Here is a 15,223-nt window from a genome sequence, read left to right as displayed (position 1 = left end):
GCCATCACCCCTTGCCACCCCACAAACCTCAGCCCCAGCGAGGCAGCACAGCCCCGATGGGATGGGATGGGATGGGATGGGATGGACCTGCTCCCACTCACGGCAGATGCCTCCAGCTTCCCTTGGAGCAGGGAGCATCCCATCCCACCTTGGCATCCCAGCAAGCAGAGGGACTGGAGCCCCAGGCTGAGGGGCCCGGGCTCGGCCCCACACCCCCACCCGAGCTCAGGGCACCAGATGTCCCCACGGAGCCTCCGGGGCAGGGAGAACCAGCCCCGCCACTCCACCACCCTGGGGAGGAGGGGACAGACCTGGCCAGCTGAGGGGAACAGAGCCTGTGCTGGGTGCGGGGCTGAGGGGCTGCAGCCCCTCGAGATGGGGTTCTGGAGCTCCCCCAGCACCACCCGCAGCCCCCGAGCTCGGGGTCCCGCAGCTCCCCAGCACCCCAGGGCTGCAGCCCCCCGAGCCGGGCATGCGGAGCTCCCCCAGGGAGAGCACAGAGCTCCCGGGGGCTCCCACGGCCGCAGCCCCCGAGCTGGGGGTCCCAGCGCTCGCAAGGCTGAGCAGACCGCACCTTCCCGGCGCGCCCGGGGCCGAGGGGCCCGGCTCGGCCCGTGCTGCGGGACCCAAGCTCCGCCAGAGCCCCGAGCTCAGCAGCCTGAAGCCCCCCCGGAGCCTCCGGTGCTGCGGGGGCCGGAGCTCTCCTCGCATCCCCCGGTGCTGCGGGGGCCGCCGCCGGCACGAGGAGGCGGAGCCCCCCGGGGCACGTCCGTGCTGGGGCGGCGGCCGCGTCCCCGCTGTCACCGCCGCTGTCCCGTCCCGCCGCCACCCCCGGGCCTGCGCTGAGCCGGAGGCCGCTGGGTCGCCGCTCACTCACCGTGCGGAGCCGCGGCTCGGTGCGGGCCGGGTGGGTGCGGGCGCCGGGCGGGTCCCCGGGCGGTGCGGCGGCTCCAGCCCGCTCCCCGTGTCCCGTTTCCAGTACCCCGTTCCCGTGTCCCGTGTCCCGTGCGGCGGCCGCGGGCGGGGCGGGGGCACCGCGCGCCACGTGACCGCCGTGTCATCCCCGCCGCCATCTTGTGGCCGTGCCTCCCTGCCGGGCAGCGCTGCACCTGAGCCTTCCCGTGCCCATTCCCATTCTCGACCCCGCTCCCGGAGGGATCACAGCCTCTCGCTGCTCCGCACTGCCCGGGGCAGCCCGCTGCGTTTTATGAAATCACAGAACCACTGAGGCTGGAAAAGCCCTCCCAGCCCATGGAGCCCAAGCTGTGCCCAATGCCCACCTTGTCCCCAGCCCAGAGCACTGAGTGCCACCTCCAGCCCTTCCTTGGACACCTCCAGGGATGGGGACTCCAAACCTCCCTGGGCAGCCCCTGCCAAGGCCTGAGCACCCTTTCCATGCAGAAATTCCTCCTGCTGTCCAAGCTGAGCCTCCCCTGGCACAGCTTGAGGCCGTTTCCCCTTGTCCTGTCCCTGTTCCCTGGCACCACAGCCCGACCCCCCCTGGCTGTCCCCTCCTGTCAGGGAGTTGTGTAGAGCCACAAGGTTCCCCCTGAGCCTCCTTTTCTCCAGGCTGAGCCCCTTTCCCAGCTCCCTCAGCCCCTGCTGGGGCTCCAGCCCCTTCCCCAGCTCCGTTCCCTTCCCTGGACATGCTCCAGCCCCTCCAGGGCTCTCTGGCCAGGAGGGCCAGAACTGGACACAGCCCTCGAGGTGTGGCCTCAAGCCACCCTGAATCCTTCTGAGCATATGTAGTGCCTCCAAAATACTAAATTCCGGCTTTAGTGTATCTTGCTCGGAGCAGCTGAGCTGTAGCAGGGTGAGTTCTCCTAAATTCATCTTGCAGCTTTCCACTACCTGAAGGAGACCTACAAGAAAGACGGAGATGGACTTTTTATAAGAGCATGTAGTGCTAGGACAAGGGGGAATGGCTTCCCACTGCCAGAGGGCAGGGTTAGATGGGATATTGGGGACAATTCCCTCATGATCCTGGACTGGGATGAACACAACCTGTTCCAAGATCCCCAAAGCCAGAGTGTAGGCTGTTGGAGCAAACTCTATCTCCCTTTATTTCACTGCAAGAGCTCTACTGGCTGTTGGGCTTCAGTCCTCTGTCAGCTCTGGACATGTGAGGAGTCAGTTGTAAGTAATACAATCTCACTTACAATAAAGTCACAGGACAATTTAGCTTAGGAGCAACCCCTGCGTGTCACCATCTCCAGGTAGAAAGAGGCTCAAATTTTGTTCCCTGAGCAAGAACACCCGTTATAAACCTTGCGCTTCACAAATTGTGACTTCTAGTACAGAACTGGGTTTTTTCCATGCCAAAAGGTCAAAATCATTTCCTGGTGCCCACAGAGGGGATTCTGTGTGTGCTGAGCCTGGTTCCCTGAAGGGCTGTTCCCCAGCGTGGGAAGATCTGCAAGGTCTGATTAAAACTTTTCCTGTATTTCAGGCATTTTTCCAGCCAGGAGATTGTGGAGATAGCAGAGCCACACATCCAGCTCCCCCTCTCCCAGGCATGGGAAGATGACAACACACAAGGGAGGGACTGGATGTACCGGTGTGTCTCAGTAACACTGAGCAAGAGACATGTTTTGCTGATCTTGGCATATAAACAAAACAAAAGCTGAAAAAAAACCCTCATGAGTTATCCCAATCAACAAGTGATTGCAGATATTACCCAAGCAAAATTAAGAATTAAGCTTGAATAAATAGTAATTTATGCACTGGGACAGATGAAACACTGTGGTCTCCTGGGCCTCTGTAAGTGTCAGATTCTGCACTTCCAAAAAATGGAGTTGAGCCATTCTGAGAGAAAATTCTCTGTGTAATAAAACTCAAATTTAGAGCCAGCTTGGAAGTTATTTAAAGATCCGCTGTGACCTGCAGCTCCTCACAGATTTTCATCAGCGCTGGTGAAGAGTGGACAAGTTTTGTTTGACCTCAGGTTGCAGGCAACAGCTTTCACCCTTGTGCAAACTGTTTGGTAGTTAGGAGGGGAAATGCAGATGGAAGAGAATGGCTTTGGAGAAGGATTCTGGAGAAATCCAGGAGAGTGGTGCTGGGGACACCAGATGCCAACAGCTTTGATTCTCTCATCCCTGAGGAGGGATTTATTTGTGAGTAGATCTAATACTGGCAGCTGTGTTGTTTTTTTCGGGTTGATCAGGCTGGCTGGCATGAGCCTGGTTGCACCAGGAGGAGTTTAGGAATAGGGAAGGCTTTTGGGGGTGCTGGTGTGTCTCCCTCTACTGCACTCACTGGGGCAGTGGAGTGTTTGGAGGGCCTGGCAATCCCAGTTCCAGTTTATCTCTCCATTTGCTCCCCTTGTGCAATGCCATCAAGACAGGGACATTCCTTAAGGAGGTTCCTGCTTTTCAGCAGGACCCTGTTTCCTTCCTGACTATCGTTTCTTGCCATCCCATCTAACTAATGCTCTAATAGGATTAATGTTGTTGACACTTCCCTCGGGGTAGTTGCACAATAAATCCCCCCTTTCCGGGGTTGTTTCCCCAGGATGGGCATTTTCTGGCAGATAATACGAACCTGAAGCCTGTGCAAATTGCTTCCCTGGGAGCCTGACCTCCCTGTTGGGAATGACAAAGGGCCTTCCAAGAGGCTTAGGAATAGCTGTCATGGGCTGCTGCCTGGGCTTAATCCTGCTGAGCCACTTCTGTTCCTGAAAACAGCTTTTCCTGCCTGGCTACAACCAAACCCCAAATGTGGGGGGGTTTCCAAGAGTGTGCCAGCACCAAGGCCAGCTTGGCCAGGGCTTGGAGCAACCTGGGATAGTGGAAGATGTCCCTGCCCATAGATGAGCTCAGCTGGGGGTTTCTCCTGCTGGAGCTTTGAATAAATGGATTAATCAGAATCAATGTGAATGGATCAACAGTGGAATGCTAACAGGTCACAATCATTAGCATTGATCAATAATTCATAAATTAATGATGTTCCACTCAAAAAGACATTTTTATTTAGAAAGGTATGTTGACTATTAGCACGCTGACACTTTATTAATAAACTAGTATTAAACTAACTTAAGTAAAATTTTAATTACCTTCATCTTACTTCACTCACCATAGGTCTTTCTTTGAGGGCAGCAACAACCCTGTACTCATCATTTATGCCATCACTTGATGACATCATCAAATCACTGATGGTGTTTATAACATCATTTCTGCAGGTTGCATCATTTATTTGGTGCCTTTATCCATGACACCATTTACACCAAACAGCATCATCAACTCCGTGTCTTTGCGATGTCATTTTGACCTCACAATGACATCATTAATTCAGTGTCTTTACATCAAACCCTGATGTTTGATGGGGTTGTACTGACTGTGATGGTTTTAAAAGCCTTAGAAATAGAAAAAGCCAGAGAGGTCGTTGCTCCAAATGTGTAGAGTCCCACAGGGCTTTGTCTCAGTCCCCTGATGGTAGCAAAGGCTGTTCAGAGCAAGGCAGCAGAGCGAAAAATCAGAATTAAATACATGGTGAATGGAGTCGAGAAAAGAGCACAGTGAATCCACATGCTGTGGCTTTAAGGAACTGCAGGGCAGGGATGTTAGCTGCAGTACAAATGGGAAAAGAGGCCAAAATCCCTGTTTCCAAAGGATGCAGGAGATTCCGATTCAGCTACTTTGTTATTCAGGCACTGATTAATGGTGTGATGGCGTCATCCTCTCTGATCAGGGATATTAAGCAGTGATGGGTTGCAGACAAACAGCATTATAAATGCAAGATTGTTTCAGATCATTAGGAAAATATGTAAACTCATTTCTTTAATTAATCTGGTTTTAATGGCTGGCTGCTTCTGATTAAAATAGCATGTGTCTGGGGGAAATGCGTCAAAATTGGAAGTGAAATGAGAAACTCTTCATGGAGGGAGGGCAAAAACAATTTCCCCACTTAAACAGAAGAAAGAAAAATGAAAAAGAAGTGTGGAAGATGATAAAAGAAGGAAGACAAGACAATTCCAAGGGGAAAGCAAGCCAGCAGTTCTCCAGATGGAACTGGTGAGTTTTCCAGAGGCATGGGCTGTCATTGCCTTGCTGGAACATCCCTCTAGAAGTGGAGTGCACTGGGTGGGCTGGGCACTGCTCTCCCCAGGGTCCTGGGGACTGAATGTGTCCCTGAGCTTCAGGACTAGAAACAGGACAGCCCAGGGCACCACCATTCTGTGCTTTCAGTGGATCCATACAGCATTTTCTTTGCGCCATGCTGGGCATTTCCCACGGGATAATGAAAGGGTGACAGAGGATCCCGAAAAACGGCTGTGGGATAAAAGCTGCAGCTCCCCCTGGGCTGGAGATGATGAGGAACCGTGGGGCTGGGAGCAGGATGGAACTGATGATTCCAGGCATCCCGCTGCAGATATTCCCGGGCCCTTCAGCGAGCAGCGCTTCTCCAGCATCCCGCGAAGTTATTCTTCCCTCTCTTTCTTGCTGCTAATGGGGTTTGCTTGTCCTCTCAGGGAAAAAAGCTGTTTCCAGAAAGTTCTGTATTTCCTGAGAATGGCAATTCCTGAGAATGTATTTCCAGGCTCATCAAATCCTTCACCCCATTTCCTCCCCCATCCCTGGCTCCGGCGCTGCCTCCTCTCCCAAGGATCAAGCGCCTGCTCCCTCCCAGGCTTGTCAAAACCCGCCAGCACCCGTCTTCAGGTGCTCCTCAGCACCCGTCCATGCAGCAGGGTGTTTTCAACAACCCCCCTGAACAGCAGCATGTGTTCTGCAGGCCTCTTGCTGAGCCTGGCTGAGGAGGGCACGGTGCCACCCTGTCCGTGTCACAGGTGGTACGAGGTGACAGGGACAGCAGCGTTACAGCAGCAGCTCCACGGGGCCATTTCCTCTGTGCTCCTGCTGTGGTATGAGTTTGGATCTGATTTGCTTTGAAATTCCCACCGAAACAATACCTCACATGCTGCAGCCCTTTCGTTTTTCCCGCCATGTCAGTGCTGCTCGTTCTAAAAGCTTTTTCTAACCCCCCTTACATGAGCTGTGAATAAATAAATGTGGAAGTGGACGTGGATCGTTGCTGTGCTGCATGTCTCAGCGTGCCTATCTCCTTGGAAAACCTGTGCTTATCCCCAAGCAGGTTTTCCAGACACACCAGCAGGGCTCAGCTGAGCCTGGACAGGAGCTGGCACTGCTGCATCCTCCTCCTTGCAGACAGAGCCTGCGTGCTCAGGCAGGTCCAGCAGCCTAAAAGGCATTAATTATGGAGTCATCAAAACTCAGTTACCTCTGCAGGCAGGAGTTAGGAGAAGAAAGCCTTGCTCTGGGAAATCAGCAGCACCAAAGTGGGATTTTAGCAGTGCTGTGGCTCTGCAGTGACTCAGGAAGCCTGATTAGCTCCAGGCTTTCAAGAGAGATTACCTTGTGGATGCTCCCTATATTCACTTTGCCAGCAGGTTTATTCTGCAAGCAACATGCTGAAATCTTGGGAAAACAGGAGGGAATGGCTTTGCCGGTGCTCAGGGCTGAGCTTACTGCACGGCAGAGGCTGGGAAGAGGCAGATTTCTTGAGGCAAGGGGCTAACTGAATTTGTATGAATAAGAATTATTTCCTTGGGACTGGCTGGGGCTTCCCGTGATGCAGGTGTGCCCCTCCCAGCAGAGCCCATCCCAAATGTCCCCAAGATGTTTCTGAGCAGAAGGAACCCCCTTTGGAACCCCCTTTGGCTCCTCCTCTCTGTGGGAGCTGGGCTTCCACAGCCTCTCCTTGCTTTCCCTGGCTGCTACCCCCCCCACCAGGGTATCCCTAGGCTTGTTTTGCTTTGGAGGGGCCTTGGAGCCCCAAACTGGTCCCAGTGCCCAGCCATGGCCTCCCCAGTGCAGAACAGGAGGAAATGCCCCCCCCACCCCAACCTGATGTCAGGTTGATAAACAGGATGATGCCTCCAGGTCATCTTCAAGTCACCTCCTATGGAGACCCAGGAAAACCTGGCTGTGTCCTTATGCCAGGCCACTGAGCTCCAGACCATGTCACCTCCATGGTGCCCAAGGGGCAGAAGGAAAAGGATACCTGGAGGTTCTGTGAAGCTCTGTGTGGTTTTCTGCTGAGCCCAGAGATGTTGCAGTCACCAGTGACAGCTCTCCTTCCTGTTCAGTCCTGGGATCCCATCCTGGAGGCTTTTTCATATCACACCCTCTCTTTGTCCTTCACCTCACATGATTTTGGGAGCTGCCATTGCCAAAAAACAGCTTGGGGATTCTGTGCTCCTGTTGTGCTGGCACCCGGGGGGGGGGCACGAGTTTCATTCCCAAGCTGGATTTTCTCATTTTTCCCTGTAGGGGCAGCAGTTGCCTTTCAAGCCAGCCTAAATGAAGAAAAATATTTGCATTTTGAAAACGAACTCCTGTTCCCAGTGACTGCAGTTTTGATAACAGGACTAACGTCAGAATGAGCCTCTGCTCAGTGGGTTTAGCAGTTACCATGTTCAACTCAGTGCCTAAAGCTTCTTCCCTGTGTCCCCAAGCCAGCTCCATTCCTCAAAATAGCACAAGGTCTATAAATCAAGCTTCTTTTGGTGATGGTGATGGTGATGGTGATGGTGATAATAATAATAATAATAATAATAATAATAATAATAATAATAATAGTAAAAAGATATTATGATTGTTCTGATTGAGTGGAAGCAATAGTCTTGCCCTGGAGTGGAGAGTTCCAGAGCTCCCTTCCCAACACTGCTGCTGTCATGCATCAGGTGAGGGAAATTAAGAATATGGTATTAAGGAAAGGTTCTTCCCTCAGAGGGTGCTGGGGCACTCAACAGGCTCCCCAGGGGATGGTCAGAGCCCCAAGGCTGCCAGAAGCATTTGGACAGCTCTCCCAGGCACAGGGTGAGACTGTTGGGGTGTCTGTGCATGGTCAGCAGCTGGGCTTGATGATCCCTGTGGGTGCCTTCCAACTCTGGGTATTCTGTGATTCTGTCCTTAAAACAGAATAAATCTCTGTCCTTAAAACAGAATAAATCTCTGTCTGGATCCTCTCATCCTTTCAAGGAAACATCAGATAAAACAGGTTCATATCCTCTTACCAGCTTGATATAAAACCAAATAAACCTTGAGGGCATCAGGTTGTCCATGTGAGGACGAGCATCAAACATTTTCCCAGCTCCAGATTTTCCCCGCAACAGCCTCTGGATACAATGATCTGGTGCTGCTTTTAGAAAGAAAGGAAACAAGGGGAGAAGCTGATGATAAGGTTCTCATTATGATGGCAAATGTTGGTAACTTGAAGATTTAGCACCAAAGTCCAAGTGGAGCTAGAGTACAGGACTTGGGTGAGATTGCAAAATGGTATAAGTCATAGAAAACTCAGAATGACACAACCTCCTCACTCCTGCTGAGCCTGGACCCCTTCAGCGTGGCCACACAATTTTTAAATGTAAAAAAAAATGTCATTTCCACCTCTGCTAAAGAAAGAAAAGGCAGCTCAAAGCAACTTGGTGGCTCAGCACTGCTGGGGCTCAGACCTCCCTCCCTCTCCCGAGGCGCGGGTGCCTTTCAGAGGAGAGGATGGCAGAGGGTGAGTGGGAAGAAGGTGGGAGGTGGAGCGGCTCCCATCAAATCCAGCAGGAGTTTTGTGTGGAGCACAATCCCATTAGCGGTGTTATTCACGGGTCACGGCCCAAGGGCTGAGGGTTGAATGTGTTTGTTCTGCAAATTGGGCTAATATTGTGAGTAACATAAAAGAGGATGTGTACCGTGTGTTTGGCCTCTGTTTGGAGATCACAGCAGAGAATGTTTCCTTTAAATTGTATTAGTTCAGATCCAATTTTAGGCGAACTTACAGCTAAGAAAGGCTTCTGTGTCATTCATAACAATCACCATCTTTTTAATGTTTAATACATCAGAAATCAGAGCAAAAAACGGTTTTGCTCTTGATTTGGAATGAGACAGCTGGAACAAAATGAAATCTGAAGCCCCTCGAGTCAGCCAAGGCTTGGGCTTTGTCCTGGAGGGTGCTGTGACACCCAAGTGACCTAGCAGCCTGCAAAGGAAGAGGCTGCCCTGAGTTTTTTGGATAAAAATGCAGGTTGTGGAGATGGCATCGTGAGAGGTCACTCAAAGCTCAGGTTACCACAGCAGCCTCACCTTAAAACAAGCTGTAAGTGGCTGAAACACCTCTCGTCAGATGGGCTGTGCTGGAGTCCAGATTTGTTACAGGGCTGTATCAAATGCCACCACCAGTGTGCTGGCTTCACTGTCAGAGCTCCTGGCCATCATCCCCTTTGTTGCTCTTGCTTTTCTGGTGGCATTGCTGTTGTCTGTTTCCTCTGCTCTGGCTGGAAACGATACTTTCTGCAGCAGCAATTTGATTTCCATGCTCAGCCATGTCTGGGTGTGATTATCACCACTGCAGGAGCACCCTTAGACATGATTAATAAGCACAAATAGTTTATCTGATGTCACCCAGTATCCCATATCCCTCAGAGCTCAGCCTTGTGCACCAAGAGTTGCAAATGTCCTTCAATGCCTGTTTAAATGAACAGCAGCAATAACCTAGGGCTGATAATAATAGTTCTGAACTGAGCACTAAACCAGGGGAAAGCTGGCTCCAGCTGAGTGTGGCATGGTATTTTTGATGCAGGAAGGGAGAATAATTCCTGCTGGGTATGTATATGAATGCAGATGTGATTTGGATGGCACGAACAGGACTGTTAGAAATGGAAATCTCATTATCCTGACAGTAATTCAGTACTATCACAAGGAAGCTCAGGATCTTTAATCAGTAACACTGTATTAACATGGCAGAGTTAATGGTGATAAAGTAAAAGATACTGATTAAAGAACACTTTTCTCCACCAAAGATCAGCCATCTACTTTATCCAAACACATCAGTGGGCCAAATCCTGCCTTTGATTTGCTGAACCCTTCTCTCCAAGCCAAAGGGAGCATAAGTGGGTTTTCCTCCTGCCCTGATCTGCTTGGCAGCACCAAGTCTGTTACCTTAGAAAGGTTCTTCCCTAGCTTCTTTCAAACCCTACTGATGCTGAGGTGACAACAGCTTTATTATCTCCATGCCCTGGGGGCTGTTGTGCAAGTGTAGTTCCCACAGGAATGGGCATGAGGAGTCAGATGTGGAGGCCCATATGGAACACAGAGCTGCTGCAGCAGGACTCTCCCTTCTCTGAGTGTTCAACAGCCCATGGTTATCTCCAGCTAAAAATATCCACGCACTAGGGCCTTGGAAGAATTAGCTGGCTTCCCTGAACAGGGAGAAGTGCTGACTTTCTGTGTCAGTTCAAAGTTATTCCCGGGAATGAATTAGCCCTTGTTCCTACCACATGTACTGGAATGGGTTCACTGACTCTGCTGCTGCCTCAGCAGCCAGATGCCAACGTGTATCAGGAGTTAGAAAGCCTCCAGGAGGAGATCTCCAACCCTGGATGGTGGGATCAAGCTTTTGCAAAGTGTGTTTTCCTTGTGCAAAACATCTAGGGCTTAAAATCATAATGGTGAGATAGTTTCAAATGCAACCAGCATTTCTCCTGGTTAAATAAACTCTGAGGAACACCCTTGTTCGTTAGCAGGAAGATTTATAATGAATACAGAAGCTGCAAAAGGATATTCAGGATGCCATCAGCAGCTTTGGTAGGACCAGAAAAGGCCGGGCAGGATCTTTAAACACACAGCCCATTAAACACACAAGTGTTTTGTTCTGTGTGTATTTAAATCAGAGTAAAAATACACCAACAGAGGGAACAGATTGGCTTTTAAAATATTCCATGAGATAAACAGCTCTGGCTAAATCCAACTGCATGAATTTTACCTTAGGAGAAGTTTAAGCAGTCTTGGTGGTCAGGGGAAATGTTAAGGGTGGCACAAGCTGAGCTTCTTTATAAACTTGTTCTGCAAAAATAAGCAACACTGGTTATATAGAATCACAGAATGGTTTGGGTTGTGGTGGGAGGGAGCTTAAAAATCATCCAGTTCCAAGCCCCTGCCACAGGCAGGGACACTTTCCACTGTCCCAGGCTGCTCCAAGCCCCATTCAATCTACCCTTGGACACTGCCAGGGATCCAGGGCCAGCCACAGCTTCTCTCTGTGCCAGGGCCTGCCCACCCTCCCAGGGAAGGATTTCTTCCTAATAACTGATCTACACCTACTCCCCCTTGTCCTGTCACTCCAGGGATCTGCTTCAACCCTGAAATTTTTCTCAGGCTGAAATTATAGAGAGGCTAAACCAGAGGCTTTATGAAAGGAACCACTTAGTGGAAAAAGGAATGTTTTACAGTTAGTTCAAAGAGCCAAGTGTCACCTCTTTTTTATTTTAATCTTATTCCAACCCCGTGATTTCTCAAAAATAGACTCACTCACCAAGAACGTCACACTCATCTTGGTTCAGCTAATGATATTTATACTTTTATATTGGATGGGATTAATTTTCCTATCCTGTTAATGCAGCATGTGATCATTAAATACCTTTACTGCACGCATAGACAGTGTCAGAAAGGAAAGCAACTGGCATTTTAAATTACTGAGTGATAATTGTAGGTGGCTGTTTTCCATAGTGCTTAAGGAATTCCTTTCATTATGATAAATGGGTGTAAGACTCCCTTTTTACACAGAATCAGTTCACAAGTGAATTTATTTGACAGTCACGGGTTGTGGGTCTACTGAAAAACATTTTCCACAAAGGTTCCTGTGTTAATGCAGTGAACATGTGTAACAGCCCTTATGGAGGAGAGGCACTGAAACTTCCCAAATGATGGGTTTGGGTGTACAACTAATGCTGCAGCTCACATCCTGCCAAATTTCACTGAGCCTTATTTCACATCCACAGCTGAAGAAGTGCAGGGAGTGCCTAAGCAAAAAGAGATCCAATGACAAGCACAGTAAATTATTATCCTGGCATTTTAAGTAAAAGGTTTTACAAAATCGATTCACAGCCATGTGCCATTAACGTATCAACTGTAAAAGTGATTTCCAGCACGGGAAATTTGCCAAAAAGAAGAGATTTTATCCTGACAGGAGTGAAACAAATAGACATTCAATCAGGGTAGATGTCAGGGAAGCCAAGAGAAATAAGAACTTCATTCTACACAGCACTGTTTCCCCAGACATAAAAACAGTGATTAAAAAAGAGATACTGCTGCTTGTGAAACTCTAACGCTTGAGGACATGGCTCCTGAATGGACCAGCCCAGTGCCTTCAAGAAAAGCACCACAGCCCCTGTAACCTCCCACAGAAAGCAAGAAAACTGCTGGGGTTTGACCATATTATCAGGCAGCAGCTCCCACATGGAGCTTGTTTCTGTGCACAGAGGTTTGTTTCCTCAGCCACAACACCACAGAAAACTTCCCTGGGTCTCTATTTTTCCTGTCAAACAGGAATTTGAGTAACAACCCTGAAACAACCCATGAATGAGGGACCAGTGCAACACCAAATGGAAGAGATGGGAAAGCTTTGAAGCAAAACGGGAAGGTTTGGCTTCAACTGCTCTGTAACCAAAGACCTGCAAACACCAAGAGGGGTAAAACATCCCATTCACTGTTTAATTTTGAGTTTGAGTGCATTCTCCATACACACATAAAGAAAATAAGATGATTTTCACAGCTTTCTGCTTTCAGCACAGGACTCAAAGTCATTCCTAAAGCAGGACATGGCAGCACCATTTCTCCACCCCCTTGTGTCCAGGTCCATGCCCCAAGCACTGCTGCTCTGGGCAGCCCTTTTCAACCCTGTGTAAAGAAGAGTAAATGACTTTATCTTAATGAATGGTAAACCCAGCCCACAACTCCCTTTTCCTTTATGCACGCTCTCGGTGTTACTGACACGCACTCATTCAGAGGGGCAAGCAGACAAAAGTTTTTAATTTGTTACCCCAGTCCTCTATGGGGATGTTAAGGATTTTCCAGACAAAAGACTAAGACTCAGCTAGCTCCAGCTGAATACCTCTTTCTGTTCATTTGCCTTTTGTGGTGTAACTGCTAAGGGAGCTAAAAGAAAGAGCCTGGTGACTGACATGCTGCTTCATTCCCGTTACTGGAATCTGCTCTGAAACACAGGATCAGCTGAGCCCTGGGCAGAGCTGGGAGCAAAACAAAATATTTCTTCTGCAAAGCTCTGCTTGCCACCAGCCTCAGTCTGGCTTTGGGTGGGGCAAAACCCTTCAAAAGTATAAATGTTTTGTTTGCAACCCACACTGTCTGGGCAACATGAAAACTGCGCGATATGTAAGAGCCGAAACCAGAATGTGAGTGCAGGGAACAGATTTCAGTGTGGGAATTACCGAGGGTGCCCTCAGTAACTTCACAGACAGCACAGGCTGGCTGGGAGTGTGGATGTGCTGGAGGGTAGGAAGCTCTGCAGAAGAATCAGGACAGGCTGGATCCATGGGCTGAGGTTCAGCAAAGCCAAGTGCTGGGTCCTGCCCTGGGTCACCCCAGGCCCTGCAGCTCCAGGCTGGGACACAGGGGCTGGAAAGGGCCCCTTGGGAAAGGCCCTGGGGGTGCTGTGCCAGCAGCTGGACAGGAGCCCAGGGGTGCCAGAGGGGCACGAGGCCAATGGCCCTGGGCTGTGCCAGCCATGGTGTGGCCACAGAGCCAGGGCAGGGCTGTCCCCTGGGCTGGCCCTGCTGAGGGACCTCGAGGGCTGTGTCCAGTTCTGGGCCCTCCTGGCCAGAGAGCCCTGGAGGGGCTGGAGCGTGTCCAGGGAAGGGAACAGAGCTGGGGAAGGGGCTGGAGCCCCAGCAGGGGCTGAGGGAGCTGGGAAAGGGGCTCAGCCTGGAGAAGAGGAGGCTCAGGGGGAACCTTCTGGCTCTGCACAACTCCCTGACAGGAGGGGACAGCCAGGGCAGGTCAGGCTGTGCTGCCAGGGAACAGGGACAGGACAAGGGGAAACGGCCTCAAGCTGTGCCAGGGGAGGCTCAGCTTGGACAGCAGGAGGAATTTCTCCATGGAAAGGGTGCTCAGGCCTTGGCAGGGGCTGCCCAGGGAGGTTTGGAGTCCCCATCCCTGGAGGTGTCCAAGGAAGGGCTGGAGGTGGCACTCAGTGCTCTGGGCTGGGGACAAGGTGGGCACTGGGCACAGCTTGGGCTCCATGGCCTGGGAGGGCTTTTCCAGCCTCAGGGATCCTGGGATCCTCTGATTCTGTGATTGAATGACAACTGGTATGGACTGCCCTTGCATCCATAACCATGATGTACCTTTGGCATGGCTGCAGACTTTGGGGAGGACAGAACAAACACCTGAGTTCATTTTACCTCTAAAAGGACTGGGAGTTCACTCTCAATATTTGCTTCCCCTCTTGGGTGAGTGTATTGGCTAGTACAATAACTTCTTTGGTTTCCTAGTACCTCACCATCTCTCAAGTCTAAAGGAAATGGAAGACAAACTTCATCAAACAGGGCAGTGAAGAGTAGAGAAGCAAAGTGAGCAGCAGTGAGTTGTTACTTCCTGTGTAAAAATTGAAGTGACAAAGGTTAACTCATCCAAATAAGAAATAAATTTTGAATAGTACTTGAATGGCCTCCAAAGTTCTTGAAATAATTCCCTATAAACGAGTATTTTACAACTAGACAGAATTTAGCATGGCTTCCACTCTTCTAAGGGTAGATGAGGGTGATCAGCATTTTTTAAAAGAAAATAAGAATTCTGAACAAGAACTGAAAATGTAAAAGGAATTGAAAAGCAGTAGCACAAGGATAATTTACTGCCTTAGAATTAGGAGGAATGTTACCAGACATTTTGTTTACTGAATCTATTAAAAAGCTGCCTTGGTCATGGAGAAAATCTGTCTTAGGTGACTGTGGTAATTTTAGAAAGCTGCTGACCAGCCATGACTGTACATCTGCTGAATAACTTGGCAAACTGTCCCTGTTTCCAGTCCTTCATCCTGAATGATTTAATGATGTGGCTTTGAATGCAGCGTGATGCAGTTGGATTCGTTTCATGCCAACTCCTGACACTGAATTTTTCTGAAGCTCTTTCAGAGCTTTTCCGCCCCTGTTTTCCTGCAGGGATGGATGGCACTGGTCAGGGGAAGTCACACTATTGTTGTTACTAAAACATCCCTTTTGTCTTGGGTTGTAAAAGAGCGCTGCAGGCTGGAACCTCTGTTTGGAAGCAGAGTAGAAGAATGGGAATAGGATGGAAAATCCCATCTCACACATCCCAGTGTCTGCCATCAGAGATGGACAAAGCACCTCCTTCTTCTCACTGAGTTTGCTGAATTCATCTTGAGTTCACCTGGGTCATTTACTGCTGGAAGGCTG

The 15,223-nt window shown here is 50.0% G+C and overlaps 1 protein-coding gene across 2 annotated transcripts in view; it reads right to left on the bottom strand.

Moving 5' to 3' along the window:
- Positions 1-937, bottom strand: part of SGMS1 (sphingomyelin synthase 1) — an 85,637-nt gene extending 84,700 nt beyond the window's left edge. For both annotated transcript variants that reach the window (XM_033066604.2, XM_033066608.2), the window contains exon 1: positions 878-937. The gene's annotated coding sequence lies outside the window, so the exon portion shown is untranslated. The remainder of the gene's footprint in view (positions 1-877) is intronic.
- Positions 938-15,223: the final 14,286 nt, after the last annotated feature.

This window comes from Catharus ustulatus, chromosome 8, assembly GCF_009819885.2.
Source record: "Catharus ustulatus isolate bCatUst1 chromosome 8, bCatUst1.pri.v2, whole genome shotgun sequence".
In the NCBI taxonomy this organism is placed as follows: domain Eukaryota; kingdom Metazoa; phylum Chordata; class Aves; order Passeriformes; family Turdidae; genus Catharus; species Catharus ustulatus.
The sequence above is the reverse complement of the archived record's forward strand: the minus strand, read 5'-3'. Positions and strand labels throughout refer to the sequence as shown.